Source organism: Schistocerca americana, chromosome 7, assembly GCF_021461395.2.
Source record: "Schistocerca americana isolate TAMUIC-IGC-003095 chromosome 7, iqSchAmer2.1, whole genome shotgun sequence".
Lineage (NCBI taxonomy): Eukaryota > Metazoa > Arthropoda > Insecta > Orthoptera > Acrididae > Schistocerca > Schistocerca americana.
In genome coordinates this window covers 388262917-388279138 of record NC_060125.1, presented here as the reverse complement: position 1 = coordinate 388279138, position 16222 = coordinate 388262917, and positions in this window count along the sequence as shown.

Below are 16222 nucleotides of genomic sequence, written 5' to 3'. Positions count from 1 at the left end.
GTGTCCCTAATTTGCTGGGAAGTGGCGGTGCGGTCCCCTACGGCACTGCGTAGGATCCTACGGTCTTGGCGTGCATCCGTGAGTCGCTGCGGTCCGGTCCCAGGTCGACGGGCACGTGCACCTTCCGCCGACCACTGGCGACAACATCGATGTACTGTGGAGACCTCACGCCCCACGTGTTGAGCAATTCGGCGGTACGTCCACCCGGCCTCCCGCATGCCCACTATACGCCCTCGCTCAAAGTCCGTCAACTGCACATACGGTTCACGTCCATGCTGTCGCGGCATGTTACCAGTGTTAAAGACTGCGATGGAGCTCCGTATGCCACGGCAAACTGGCTGACACTGACGGCGGCGGTGCACAAATGCTCCGCAGCTAGCGCCATTCGACGGCCAACACCGCGGTTCCTGGTGTGTCCGCTGTGCCGTGCGTGTGATCATTGCTTGTACAGCCCTCTCGCAGTGTCCGGAGCAAGTATGGTGGGTCTGACACACCGGTGTCAATGTGTTCTTTTTTCCATTTCCAGGAGTGTAGATACAGCCATTCCTCTTTCATCACATTCATGTCCATTTTATTTTCTGTTTCTGAAACTTGAAAGGTGGCTACACTGAGTCACAGGGCCAGAGAGTGCGCCAAAGAGTATTATTCAGCCGCCTCCACTGGCAGAGTTTGTTGAGATGTGGTAGTGGAGAGTGCTTGTCGAGAAGTCGTGGTGGAGAGTGCTTGTTGAGTTGTAGCAGTGGTGAGTCGTTGTTGAGAAGTTCCCATGGAGAGTGCTTGTTCAGATGTTGTCATATTGTTTTGATGGGCTAGACTCCAGATATTGTTGGATTGGGGATGCTGTAATGATCAGAGTGTGCTTTTCGTCAATATATATGAAGGTAAAAAATTCCTTTTTTTTATTATTTCAATGTCTTAAACAATAATGCCTCTTGGTCACAGGTTCAGTCAACAAAGCATCTGGCTCGTGTTCTTGTATTAGACTGTATTTCTGGTTTCTATGTGCAATTATAGTATTTCTGGGTTTTTTTAATTACTTCACTATAAATGTTGTTTAAGATATCTGGTCTTATTGAGGAAGAACCGTGCCAGATGTGTACGTTGAATCACACTTCCACACACAGAACAGCTACACTTGTGTTTTGTTGTTTCCTAGGTTTTATAGTTGCTGGGGAGTTAATTAATTAATTGTGTTAACGGAAATTTTCTTTCATTCTTTGTTGTTGTTCTATGCAGTCAGATTGCGTACTAATACTAGTCAGGGCCAACCGGTTACGAGACAGCGTAACTGAACAGACAGCTACTAAATGAAAAAATTAAAAATATTTGCATTCTAAAATAATTAAGCCCCCATGCAAACTGCATTAATAATTTTTTGTGTAGACGATGTTGAACAGCTTTTAGCGATGTTAATAGTAGTAATTGAACAATGTGTAGATTACAATTGGTACTGCAACTGTGAGAACGCATAGCTGAATTGGGTTTGAGATCCGAAGATAGTCTGACTTTGTGTCGAAATCGATTATGTTCAGTACAATATAGTGATACAGCTCTGTATTTTATAATGCAGTTTTTAAGCTTTAATGACTGACTGACCTTTCCTGGAATGACAACATGTGCTGTCAGTTCTTCTTTCTTTCTGCATAGCCCCCAACTGTTTGCAGCTGTGTATTGTCATGAATTCTATTACCTCCTTGTTTCTTTTTTAAGAGATAAGCTAACCGATGTTTTATCCCTGTCTTTCGTCCAAATAAAAGCTACCTTAAAACGGCAAAGTGAAATGCATTCGATCACACTTTTCACAGTGCCACACGCTGGAAATAGAAATACCGTGTGACTAGGGCCTCCCGACGGGTAGACCATTCGCCTGCTGCAAGTCTTTCGAGTTTACGCCACTTCGACGACTTGCGTGTCGATGGGGATAAAATAATGATGACAAGGACAGCACAACACCCAGTCCCCGAGCGGAGAAAATCTCCGACCCAGCCGGGAATCGAACCCAGGCAGTTAGGTATGATATCCCGCCGCGCTGACCACTCAGCTACCAGGGGTGGAGAGATCTACATGATGAAACTGACACACTTACAAGAGAAGGAACACGGCTGTCCCAACTTTTTAGCAATCAACTTCCATTATTGTTGTTAACTACGTCAATAATGGAGTGCAGAGTATGCCCGATAGCACACAGATCAAAAAAATTTTGCATCACCTCGGTTCTTTTCGCCCTTTTTATTGCTCGTGAAAACCACACATGCATGCTGTATGACAATACAACGAGACTTTCAGAGGTGGTGGCCCAGATTGCTTTTCACACCAGTACCTCTAATACCCAGTAGCACGTTGTTGTGTACATAGTTCCGCATAGTCAGCGCGTACACAACTTTCCCAATAGAGCGCGCCCCACTAAGCACAACAGCGCAGGCGCAGCGCTCGTCCATCTCCGCACTACGAGATGGCGCTGTCTTAGAGACGGACCAAATTCTGCTTCCGCCAATGTGCGTATTAATATGTAATGCAGCCAATGAGATTGCTGCTAAGTAGAACCTTTTCTCCTCGCAGATCACACTCGCGCAGTGATACCTGAACGCTCGAGGTATTATAACGAGTGTACAGACCTCCGATTAGTCAGTCTGCATTAGTCTCCATTAGACTGTAGTCAAGTTTCAGTCTGCGCCTAATAAGATTATCATATTCCTGTACATAGCGATGAAGATAAATGTATAGACACTTCGTCAAGTATCAGAGATATGTGAGAATAAGATTAGTGTACCAAGACCAAAGGAACTTCAGATTGTCAATGTAAATAGCATCCAGAACCAAGTTAAGTTATTTTTAGGCTTGTTATTATTTTAATAAATGTGTGTGAAAATTAATCAAGTTCTGTTTGAAGTTGGTCACCGTAAATCTGCTACTCTAAGCGTGCAAGTGGCATTTCTATCGTCTGACCTAAAGGCAGAAGGTAAACACGTCACGATAAGACCACGAGACATATTGCTGGCACTCGCCTACTTCGTTAAAGCGACAAGTCATATAATCTGATGGTGTGTGTACCAAATGTCTTACAGTACGCACACCACACACGTACTCTTGCATTGATGTATGCCAGTATTTTCGTGGCATACTATCCACAAGTTCATCAAGGCACTATTGGTCCAGATTGTCCTACCACTCAACGGCGATTCGGCGTAGCTCCCTCAGAGTGGTTGATGGTTCAAGTCGTCCATAAACAACCCTTTTCAATCCAATGTTCGATAGGGTTCATTTTTGGAGAACATGCTGGCCACTCTATTCGAGCGATGTCGTTGTCCTGAAGGAAGTCACTGACAAGATGTGGACGATGGGGGCGCGAATTCTCGTCCCTGAAGACGAATGCCTCTCCAATATACTGCCGATATGGTTGCACTACCGGCCGGAGGGTGGCATTTATGTATATACAGCTGTTACGATGCCTTCCATGACCACCAGCGGCGTACGTCAGCCCCACATAATGCCGTCCCGAGACAGCAGGAACCTTCACCTCCCTGCACTCGCTGGACAGTGTGTCTAAGGCGCTCAGCCTGACCGGGTTGCCTCCAAACAAGTCTCCGACTATTGTCTGGTTGAAGGCATATGCGACACTCATCGGCGAAGAGAAAGTGATGCCAATCCTGAGCGGTCCATTCGGCATGTTGTTGGACGCATCTGTACCGGGCTGCATGGTGTCGTGATTGCAAAGATGGACCTCGCCATGGACATCGGGAGTGAAGTAGCGCATCACGCAGCCTCTTGCGCACAGTTTGAGTCGTAGCAGACGTCCTGTGGCTGCACGAAAATCATTATTCAACATGGTGGCGTGGTCGTCAGGGTTCCTCCGAGCCATAATCCGTAGGTAGCGGTCATCCACTGCAGTAGTAGCCATTCGGCGGCCTGAGCGAGGCATGTCATTGACAGTTCCTGTCTCTCCGTATCTCCTCCATGTCAGAACAACATAGCTTTGGTTCACTCCGAGAGGCCTGGACAATTCCCTTGTTGAGATCCCCTCCTGGCCAAAGCAACAATTCCGACGCGATCGAACGGCGGTATTGACCGTCTAGGTGTGACTGAACTACACACAGCACGAGCCGTGTACCTCCTTCCAGGTGGTACTTGAACTGATCGGCTGTCGGACCCCGTCTGTCGAATAGGCGGTGCTCAAGCATGGTTGTTTATATCTTTGGGCAGGTTTAATGACTACTCTGAACAGTCAAAGTGACAGCGTCTGTGACACAATATCCACAGTCAACGTCTATCTTCAGGAGTTGTGGGAACCGGAGTGATGCAAAACTTTTTATTACGTGTGTATGTATCACTTCATCTTATGAATATGGTGATAGTCTTATTATCATGTTATTTTACGGCAGACATAGTCTTTTGGAGGGTACACAAACTCCCTACGTTGTAACTGCTCATTTCTCTGTGTAATGTCAGTAAATCTAACCAGTGGCATGGTGGCGCCAACTGTACAAAGACTAGACCCAAAATTAGTCGGTAATAATGTGATAAGTAATTATCTAATGTGACAAGCCTATGAGACCGTGAACACGATTCTTACCGATTTGGTAGAGCTCGCTCTTCAAGTTCAAAATGGAAAACTTCCTTCCGCTATCGTTTTCAGTTGAAATCTTAAAATGTGAAACACATCCTCTTTGTTAGCTAAATAGCAAACTTTATAGCCACGCTTACTTTGTTTCATTGTCATACACATCATGCCGAACGATCGACCTACGCGACGTAACAAGAACTTGCCAGCAACCATAACAGATCAAATATTTGCCTCAAACTAACATTAGGTTCACTAGTTAGAGGTGTTAGCATCTGGAGATTGTTAGAGCCAAAACTTCCGTGTGTGTAGTCTTCATTGCGAGCAATCATGCAGAAAGGGATCACTGCCTAGATACGGATTCAGTTCAGGTAAAACATGCATTCACAGCAAGACGACAGTAACAAGGAATGACAATGTCTAATTATGACTCATCGTTTTGACGAGCTTATATCTAACACTTCATTCTCTGTCTTCAGTAACACAGGAATTTCCTTGATCGTATTTGCTTCCAGTAATAAAACCACGAAAAACAGAAAGGAAACCATCAAGCTCCATGTCTTAATATGTCAAATAGGAATACACTGAGGCAAACTCAGAATCAGATCTCTCAAACTATGTTAAACTGTCTAACCAAAAAAATGCATTTAGATGTAATACTGTGTCTGAACTCCTCCAGCCAGTGCCTGCACAAAGTAAGATTATAGGAGTCTTTATAAATTATATATTGCTGTTGCTACCACTGGCTGATGCCGGTGATTCAACTCCACTTTCGTACGGGTTTTATGCAACCACAACGCCATCAAAAACCTTGCACAAGGTTTTCGTATTCTGTCGCTCGCTACGCACAAACCATCAGACCTGCAGAAAAAATAAACATGATCTTTTTGTAGGAAATTTTGTATTGCGATATGTTTCGCTGGATGGCACGGTTTTAATCATCCAAGAAAAACGTGTTTGAAGGTCACTTCTGTATGGTTTTTTTCAATAATTTGAAAACTATGGCTTCTTGTGAAAACGTATCTCAGTAGAATGTTTAGCTACATTAAGATTCCTACAAAAAGGCCCAGTTCATATTCTTCTACAGGACTAATAGCCTGCACGTAGCAAGCGATAGGACATCAAAATCTCGTGTGTGGTTTTTGAAGCTGTTTTGGGTTGCATAAAATCCATAATTAAGGGCGGCTGAATCACCTTTTATAGCAGCTTGAAAAATATGCAGTTATAGTGCTATCTTCTCGTCACATTTTCCTGTTACTTTTGCTAAAATATTAAAGAAAATAAATAGGTACGAAACACATGTGTCTTGCCCACGTTTTTAAAACATACTACAAGGAAAAAAGAAACGATGAATAATTTGCTGGTCGTGTATTCCAAAGAACGAATACTACGACATACGTTGGTAATTGGTAACTTCGGCGCTTCAGTTCTGACATTGTAGCAACAGCCTATATAGCAAACTACAGATGTTTCAGCAGGAATTGTCACCTGAAGAAATACAAATGGGCCATAAAAATACTGTACAATAGGAATGGAATGTTAACACTTTACTTCCAGTAAAAGAAATTACAAAGAATTTCTCTATAGATATTAACTAAAAGAAGAAGAAATTGGATGAGTGTTATATCCACGAATTGCCATGTCAACGAAGAAATTATTTGGGGCAGATCACACGCTCAGATTGAGGAAAGATCGGGAAAAGAAGTCAGCCAGGTTTTCCCCAAAGGAACCATCAGGTTGGCAGGACGAATAGTTGCATGGTCGTCCTCTCGAATATGTCTCCACTATGTTACCATTACGTCACATCACTCGGTCTCTGTATGAGAGTCGTAACTAACAGAACATTGCAGTCTAATTGGTCAACGAACGTTCTTACCAAGTGGTATACTGGTATAGGAATAGCAATAATTAAAGGGAGAAAGCCATAAATATCTGCACTGAAGTGATCTCCCACAACTTTTGAAGGACAACAGCGAAAAATGCCACTAGTTAAAAAACCTGAGAAACAATAAACAGGCACTTCAGTCATCAAAAAATCGGCCTATTGGCTTCACCAAGGAGGCCTTAGGCATGTTCAGGTGAAGGAACCGCACGGGGCCTCGTGTTTCTAGAGACCCCGCACAAATAATTAGAAGGTAGTTTTAAAACTATGACGTGAATAGTCGGTGTTGCAGGTAAACTTAAAAAATGAAGTGAAGTGTTTTTGAAACAGATTTTTATTTTATTACGATTGTAATGTAATTGAAGTATGTACCCACTATGACACGAATACATGGCTACTAGTGTGTATAACAGAAACCTATCGCTGCAGTTTGATTAAGAAGTTGACGAAATGGTTAACAGGACACAACAAGGAGAAAGAAGAAAGTTATTTTTTTTTCTACTCTATCGTTCACACAGTATTAAAGAGTTTGAAAGAAATACTTATTTTCTCCAGAAAGTTTAGGATGCTTACACGAAATAGAACTGAAAATGCTGTGCAAAAGATTGCAAAAAGAGCTAAGTGTAAACATAAATGATAAATGTTCAAAAGACATTGTCGCATCAGAACTTTTGACAGAAATGAAAGTGTTCAGAGAAATAGTGCCCAAGGTTATGAACCCTTTAATGCTAATATTGAAATACCTAAATGATATTGGGGATCCATGTCTTAACATTTATATTGTGAGTTTGTGGGTTTTATTTTGTCAAGTTGGGCGATGGATTGATCCAACAAGTACTCTCTGGTTCCTGCAAGAAACAGTTTCCACCTCACACTACTACAGAAGTCAGACAGACGCTCCTAATGTACCAACAAGAACTGATTGAAAAACATTCAGCAAAAAATATCTTCTGGAGTCGTCAGCTGTAAGGAAAGGACACAAAAATATTCTATATTCTTATGTAAGTAGTGGAACACTTGGGTACTGGAGTATTGCTAGTTAGTGTAAAAAAAACATTAAACGAAGGAAAAATATTATTTATTGCAAAAAACAAATCTGAGAAATCAAGTGAAACTTTTTGCTTACAAAGTAATAAATTTAAGGGTTCCTTTCGGAACAGTAGATGGCCTCTTATGGATACAAATGCTATTATTGTACAAAGTATGGAAATAAATAAAATATTTGTTTGGGTTAATGAGAATTTAAACAGAATTGTTAGAATTCAACGGACAATTTAAATTCCGGGAAAACTAGCATTCTCGTTGCGTTGTCCAAGAATATACCTCTTACTTGAGTGAAACATCTCAATTGAACCAGTTTTTAGAAGTTAATAGAATTACAGAGTGTACGTACGAAATATTGACGGCAAAGCTTCACAGCTCCCATAGGTTGAAGATCGTCTTTCACTAAATAGGTTTAATTTGTGTATGAGGGAAGACATAACTAAGTTTCCTGAAACTAACACTTCCAGAGTTAATTGGTATAAAATTGCAACCAAATATATCTCATACCGATATGCGATCTGTTTCCCAAGCGTATTTATAACTTGCACAATTCTCGGGTGTCCTCCCCGGTCATATCGTAATTACTCCACAATACTTCGACAAAATGACTGGTAGACATCTTCCGGTTGTCTCTTATGACGACGTGCCCCGGCTGAACACTCTAAAATTCTACATGGTTCAGAGACCATCTGAAGAGGCAACGAGTCAGTCTGCCAAAAAATCCTGGAGCAATTACGAACTGACCCTCCAGGACACTCAAGAATTCTACGAGCTAAGTCCTATGGTACCTTCGTAGCAAATGAGAAATCCACATTTACAAAGTTAACAACCACAGTTCGTGTCTAAATATCTGTAATTATATTTGTGCTTAACTGAACACTCTTAAAACTCGTAGCTTCATAATGTAACGTACTTAAATGTTATTTACTATTTACTGCTTGTTTTTCCAAGTCATGTGTCAGCCTTGAGGTTATTGTGAAAGGTTTGTCGAATTATAATGACCTCATGTTCCGTCTATTAACAGTGCAGTTTACATTTGCTATTTGGAAAGAGCTCTTTACTACCTGTACATTACGTGTTATTAATAAGGATACACTAATTCATGCCGAAAAAATGACTTTGTGAGCTGATGTATGCTGTGAGCCCAGAATTTTAGGTAAATATGGACAGTTCAGTATCTTTCATGTGAGTTACATAACGGTTAGCTATTTGTTTACAGTACAACAGATTGGCCTATAGTAATGCCCAGAATGACAAATCTTAGCAACGGTGAGTAGAGTTTCTTCATCTCGCTTCTTAGTCCGAGTATCTGGAACGGCTGATTAGACAATCGAACATAAATTTTAAAAAGTAGCTTACAGTACCGAGAGCTATAACGGCGACTTAGGAGTGGTCCACTACTTTCATTCCTCCATGTACCAAGTGAGCCATGATGGCTCTTATCGATATCTGCTTCGCTGCCTGTCGGCGTGACATTACCGTTCCGCCGTGCCGTGAGTTTTGCAGTGATCTCTGAACCGAGTGAAGACGGTAAGAGAGAGAGGAAGAGACGGCGGTTGTGACGCGAGACAGTGCCGGTGTTGAAATAATGTGTTGCCGTCACGGAGGAAGGTTGATCTATGAGGAATCTAGAAAGTTGGAAAGTTCGGCGATTGGAAAGGTGTTTTTCTGATGCATTCCATTCATAGGTTAAGTGCATCAGCCCATCGGATTCATGGTTTACTTGCATTAACTTGGACGCCGTGCATCTCCTGCGAGAATAGTTGCTGACGCCGACAGTTGCTTGGGGTCGGGCAGCCAGTGCCTTCCTATTGCGTCGTATTGCTCTCCGTCATTTTATTAATGTTACTGTGATTTTTAATTGTTGCCTTAAGTTCTTTCTCAATGTAACAAAATAATTTGTAAAAACGCCTCTGCAAGTCGTGATCAGTGCGTTTTAGATGCGTGGTTATAATAATATATTTACTTTCGTGCGTCAACATACAGCTATAATTGGCGGTGGAAATATATTTACAGAGAAAAGCACATAATGATATATATTGTATTTTAGACCAATAGACATAACTAGTTATTGTAGTGGTTTTGAATACCTTTACTTGTCAGAGCTAAACGAATGTTGAAAATATAATTGTTTTTGAATAGCTCAACATGAATTTCCTAACGGACCGAAGTTTTTTCATGCATTTACCGGTAGAATAAGGTGTGGAGAAACTATTTCGCCGTATGCAACTTCCGTCCAATTTGGGCGAAACAATTTGTGACTGTGAACCATCAAAATTTGCATAAACATAAAAGAAAATTAAATACGTATGGTCATGAAGTAGTGAGACATAGGTTCTATACTAAATAATTAGTCCATACACAAGTTCCATTTAACTTTGAATTTATGGAAGTCGATATATAACGAACTTAAATCTTTTAACATTTCCAGATAGACGTCGCACAATATAGCTTCTCACATGAATCTACTGCTATGCAGTATGGCACTTTCACATTACGCTAAAATAATATTACTTTTAAACAACAATAATACGGTGGCAAGACATGCATATCCGACACCAATTACGGGAGACAGAAGAATGGATAACTGTTCCTCGAGAATATCTCGTACATCAAAAGAATGTGCAAAAATGTTGTTCATTTGTCTGCCTTTCGCGCAGCTGCTCTCAGAGTCAATAGCTCACTGTATCTCTGAGTGCGCTTTCACAATAAACACGTCACGTCACTGGACGTTATTTGCTAACTGTAGCTGCTGCCGAGCGACTGCTCGGTTAGTGAATGATTTAAAATGGTAGGTCTATCACATAATGTTACATTGCCTTCCACGGAAATCTTGGAAATCAAGGAGATTACCAAGATTCACATGTCGTCGCTAACATTATGGGATTGAGTACCTTACCGATTTACATGAATCAAACATTATATTTCTGTCATTTGACAGTTAGGGTTACACAAATAAGGTGATCTCTCATTCTGAGACAAAAGAAAATTCTTAAGGTAAATATACACAGAAAAAATTTAAAAACTAAAACAGTAAATCTACAAAGCTTACAATGGAGATTATACATTATACTCAATATATTCCTTTTTCAGAGTTCATAAGGACCATCTTTGTGGTCTCAAGTTATTGTCCACAGCTCATAGGCTCTTTGCTCCAGAAGGAAAACACACAGACTTTAATCTTTCTATACACACATAATTCTCACACATGGAATTTCTCACACGTGTCCGTCTTCCATTGCTCACTAGTTGTGATGATTTTTACGCTTTCATTGTTTTTGTATTTTACTTGTAAGTTAAAGTTGATTCTTCTCCAGATGAAGCTTATCCCTTGAGAAGTTCGATTGCTACTTGGCGTTCTGCGAGAAGAAAACTTTTCATCAGCTCTGGTGGGCGAGTCTCGTTCGTACATTAGGTACACACGTTACATGTATCAAAAAACTATAAATACCGATTAGTGTAAGAACTAACCTTAAATCTAATTTTAGGGCTTTGGAATCATAGGAATATGACTTTATCACTATTCACGTCGGGTTTGGCTGTTCGCATTTCATTCACGGGATTACATTTTTTTTTTTGTGTGTTGTGAACCAACATAAGAGTCTTTTATTTTGGGAGCGGCTTGCAAGGAAAGTCCGTTTCGTTGAACCGCAGTGGGAGTGGTGTGATGGTACATCACTTTAAATTTAACGCGTTTGTTGCGTCGATGGGCGTTGGCACACGCTGATTGTTAGTGCTGAATCGCAACTCCAGCCGCTCACTAGCCGCCACGCGGTATTTCAGCTTTCCCGCGCACGGTTCAGTGAACACGTTGCGTCGCTGGTGTGTTATGTTGTGTTTTGCTGAGCTGCTGTGGAGGGACGACGATTACCAGGGACAGAGACTCGATTTTCCATCCCTGCCTCCACATTTTCCAGCCGATTTTGAAGATTTTAAGGTAGCCTAGCGCTCGCACTTTGCAAAAAAAAAAAAAAAATGGTTCAAATGGCTCTGAGCACTATGCAACTTAACTTCTGAGGTCATCAGTCGCCTAGAACTTAGAACTAATTAAACCTAACTAACCTATGGACATCACACACATCCATGCCCGAGGCAGGATTCGAACCTGCGACCGTAGCGGTCCCGCGGTTCCAGACTGAAGCGCCTTTAACCGCACGGCCACACCGGCCGGCTCGCACTTTGCAAAGAAGCAAACACTTACACTTGGTTTTCGATGCCCTGCACTTTATCACATCACCGCCTTCGGTTACACAACCGGAGTATCACTGTTCGTCGCCATATCTGCACGTTTAACACTTATTATTTTCATCGTGAATGTAATTATCACTTATTTATAACATCGGCGTATTGCTTCATGTCTGTGGCAGACTTCCAGAGCATTTTAAGCCTTCACTTATACACTACTATGTATACAAAACATTTTTTTACAGTTCATAATCAAATAGTTTGTCTCACTTTTAAGCTTGCTAATTTAGAGCTTCGATTATCGTGTTCATTTCAATTTATGCCGATTTGTTGGTAACCACCTTAACATTTCGCTTTACATTATTCATCAGCTTTCTCTAAGACTAATTACGCTTTCGATTCACAGTCACAATACATTAGTTTCTCCGATTTATTAGGCATTACTTTTTATATTTGAATCGTTCTTTCTATTCATTAATTCATTTAAGTTATCACTGTCATTTCGACAAAAATTTCAATTTTACTAGATACGGGGATCAATCAGTCACACTTGATCGCCCTCTCACATGAGAACAAAACACCATTCAAGAAAATATCGCGATCGCAGTTCGCCTCTCGGATTGACTTTAAAAGAAAAAGTAAGGACATTTCAAAACTAGCTTTTCCCGGTTTCGTACAAGCGTTTCCTTTTGAAAATCGTTTGCCAAACCAGCCTTCTACGTTACCCACATTTCTCAATCTGTTACGTCAAGTCTACTGGACGGGTTTAGGCGGGTTAGGATATTTACACAAAGTCAGAATAAAGACATAGATATAATAGTACATAGAAGAAGAAATATAGCAAACAACTCCTTGTTCCTTATGACTTAGAAATTAATTTTTCTTTCCGTCGTACGTCTGCTCAAAAATGGTTCAAATGGCTCTGAGCACTATGGGACTCAACTGCTGTGGTCATAAGTCCCCTAGAACTTAGAACTACTTAAACCTAACTAACCTAAGGTCAGCACACAACACCCAGCCATCACGAGGCAGAGAAAATCCTTGACCCCGCCGGGAATCGAACCCGGGAACCCGGGCGTGGGAAGCGAGAACGCTACCGCACGACCACGAGATGCGGGCCGTACGTCTGCGTACGCGCTCTAATTAAGAAGTACCTGCTTTGTTTTACTGGCGGTTTCACTGTCATTTTATTCTCGCTTTGACGCCTGCTTATGTTCCGCTGCATTGACCTCTATATATGACCTAAGTTATCATTGCTTTCTCCTTGTCACTTACGCTCATATGCTTGATATTTTATTTCACTTATGGCTTTAAATGTATCTGACTTGCGTAATGCAATTACAACTAATGCCACTCTGTTTATCTAGCTGAAGGGTAGCGCTTTCGTTGTGACGCTGATACTTACAAGTAACTCACTTGCTTCGTAATCATTACGTTATTTTAATGCAGAGAAGAACTTGTTCCAGATTCTATGTTCATTATAGCTTAATCTAAAAATCGCTGACTTAGAAACTAGTTACTTATTTTACTTTGCAGTGGCATAATGAACCATCAATTGTCAAGCGACCCTTGTCCTTGACGAAAATAAATTTCCTTTTTCGATCATTGCTCCCTGAACTCAAAAAAATTTCTTACATACTACGTTTTACTTTCGTTTCTTTACCATTTCATATCGCAGAAGCCGGCTTGTTAGGCACATCCTTCGCTTTATACAGGGTTATTACAAATGATTGAAGCGATTTCACAGCTCTACAATAACTTTATTATTTGAGATATTTTCACAATGCTTTGCACACACATACAAAAACTCAAAAACTTTTTGTAGGCAGTCACAAATGTTCGATATGTGCCCCTTTAGTGATTCGGCAGACATCAAGCCGATAATCAAGTTCCTCCCACACTCGGCGCAGCATGTCCCCATCAATGAGTTCGAAAGTATCGTTGATGCGAGCTCGCAGTTCTGGCACGTTTCTTGGTAGAGGAGGTTTAAACACTGAATCTTTCACATAACCCCACAGAAAGAAATCGCATGGGGTTAAGTCGGGAGAGCGTGGAGGCCATGACATGAATTGCTGATCATGATCTCCACCACGACCAATCCATCGGTTTTCCAATCTCCTGTTTAAGAAATGCCGAACATCATGATGGAAGTGCGGTGGAGCACCATCCTGTGGTACGTTTAGCTCCCTGCTTGCTTTATTCGTTGACATCCGCGGGCTACGCGTGAAACTTACTTGCCCGCACGCGTTCAACCGTTTCTTCGCTCACTGCTGGCCGACCCGTTGATTTCCCCTTACAGAGGCATCCAGAAGCTTTAAACTGCGCATACCATCGCCGAATGGAGTTAGCAGTTGGTGGATCTTTGTTGAACTTCGTCCTGAAGTGTCGTTGCACTGTTATGACTGACTGATGTGAGTGCATTTCAAGCACGACATACGCTATCTCGGCTCCTGTCGCCATTTTGTCTCACTGCGCTCTCGAGCGCTCTGGCGGCAGAAACCTGAAGTGCGGCTTCAGCCAAACATAACTTCATGAGTTTTTCTACGTATCTGTAGTGTGTCGTGACCATATGTCAATGAATGGAGCTACAGTGAATTTATGAAATCGCTTCAATCATTTGTAATAGCCCTGTATTTCATTTTTCTTTCTTAAATATTTCATGCTTAAAACTAACTCTTAAGCTAGAGTTCTCGGAGTCGATCACTTTCTTTGCTAACCAAGAATATTTCATCAGCTGGTCTGTGCATAAATTATGGTTCAAGATAACTTATTTTAAATTATCTGCTGTATAGCAAGACAGGCTCACAATCGTGTAGTTTTTCCTAAGCATTTTTAGCGAAGTCAGATCAGTTTACACTTAGTTACTAGCGGCTAACCTCCTCTTGCCAATATAAAGCTTTCTTCTGATTTATTTTGTAGCATGATACTTTCTAAGGTCAGAGTGATGGTATAATCGTTTTATTTTTCCATTTGCGGGATCAGAAGTCAGATAACAACCTGTGTGCGGTATACAAAGGATCTCGTAAGGTCCCTCAAAAAGACTTTGCCATTTTCGTTTTTTGCGTGAGAGCAACGATGGTTTAAGGCGCGTTTTTAGTAAGATCTTTTCGCCTACTTTATAAGATAACACCTTATTAATATGTTTGGGTGATCAATGTTGTTAGAGCTTGTCTTATTCTGGCGTCTAAACTAGCGCTCGTGTTGTTACACTTAGGAACTGAATTGACCCATTCATTTTTTTCTTGGTCAGAAGACATCAACTCACTCGGAGTGAAACCAGTACACAGGTGCGGTAGATTATTCATAATTTCCTCGAAAGGTGACACGAAGCAACCCAGCGAGTCTGCTGATTTGGTACATACGTACGAATGAAACGATTAAACTCATTCAAGACTCGTGCAGTCGGGTTCGACTTGGGCCTGATTTTTACTCTTTCTTTTACTAACTTCTGTGCTACTTCTGTCTGCTGTACTAACAGTGCGCAAATGCCAGTATAAAGGTTTATTAGGGCTCTATAGCGTCTTAGAAAATCCATTCCCAAGAGCCATGGCACTGCCAAATTCCTGACAACGAGGAAAATACATTTGATGGGTATTGATTGAATCTCCAGTGGTACCCAAGCTTGAATACTGACCTTTTGTGTCTGGGAGCCTATGGCTCCTGTTATTGAACATCCTTGGACAGGTAATGTTGGAATTTTAATTAATGCGGTAATTTGCTTATAGAAACATAAGAACATAGCATTAATATTTGCACCTGTATCTAAGATTACAGTCGTCAAAATTCTTGCTATAGTAAGTTTTGTCACAGCTTGCACTTGGTCATGGATCGGTTCGTCACATTCAGTCGTCTCTTTCTCTTGTAATAATTCTCCTCTCGCGTCAATTCCGTCATTGTATCTCAGTACAAGTACGTCCTGGTTAGGCTCTTTGTCGAAGTGGTCGCCCCCATTCTGTCTCACTGCATCCCTTAGGGAGCTTTCAGATGCTGGAACTAGTTTACCTGTTTGCGTGTTTTTAATTGGCCTTCATCATTATGAAGTTTGACGAATCTATGAGAACAATCAGGAACAAAATTACTATCATGTACAAACCTCGTGTCAAAGTATTGTTGGGTTTGTTCTGGTGTCCAATATGTGTTACTGTCTTCTGCGTTCGCGAAAAATACAGGGGGATTGTACTGACTTCGCGGGGTCTGATGATTTTTATCACCATTATGATTTCCGGAATTGTTACAGTGAAATCCACCTTCACACTGTGGCTTGCCGTTAAACTGTGTGTTTCTATTCATTCCCTGCGCTTGATTTTTACTAGGTGCGGAGTTGTGTTGGTTTGAGTGGTCGGTGTGAGCTGTTTGTTGCTGCCCGTAATCTGAATGTTGCCCGTGCGAGTACAGTGCATTTCATTGCGATCCGCTCTGCTGTTGCCAACCCTTTTGACTGAAACCATTTCCAAACTTCTGCTTGTACGGTTGACTGCCGTACTGGCTATCAGTCGTGTTATACACGGGATTTAATCGGTTGTGTTGATTAGGTCTATTGCTTTTGTACGGAT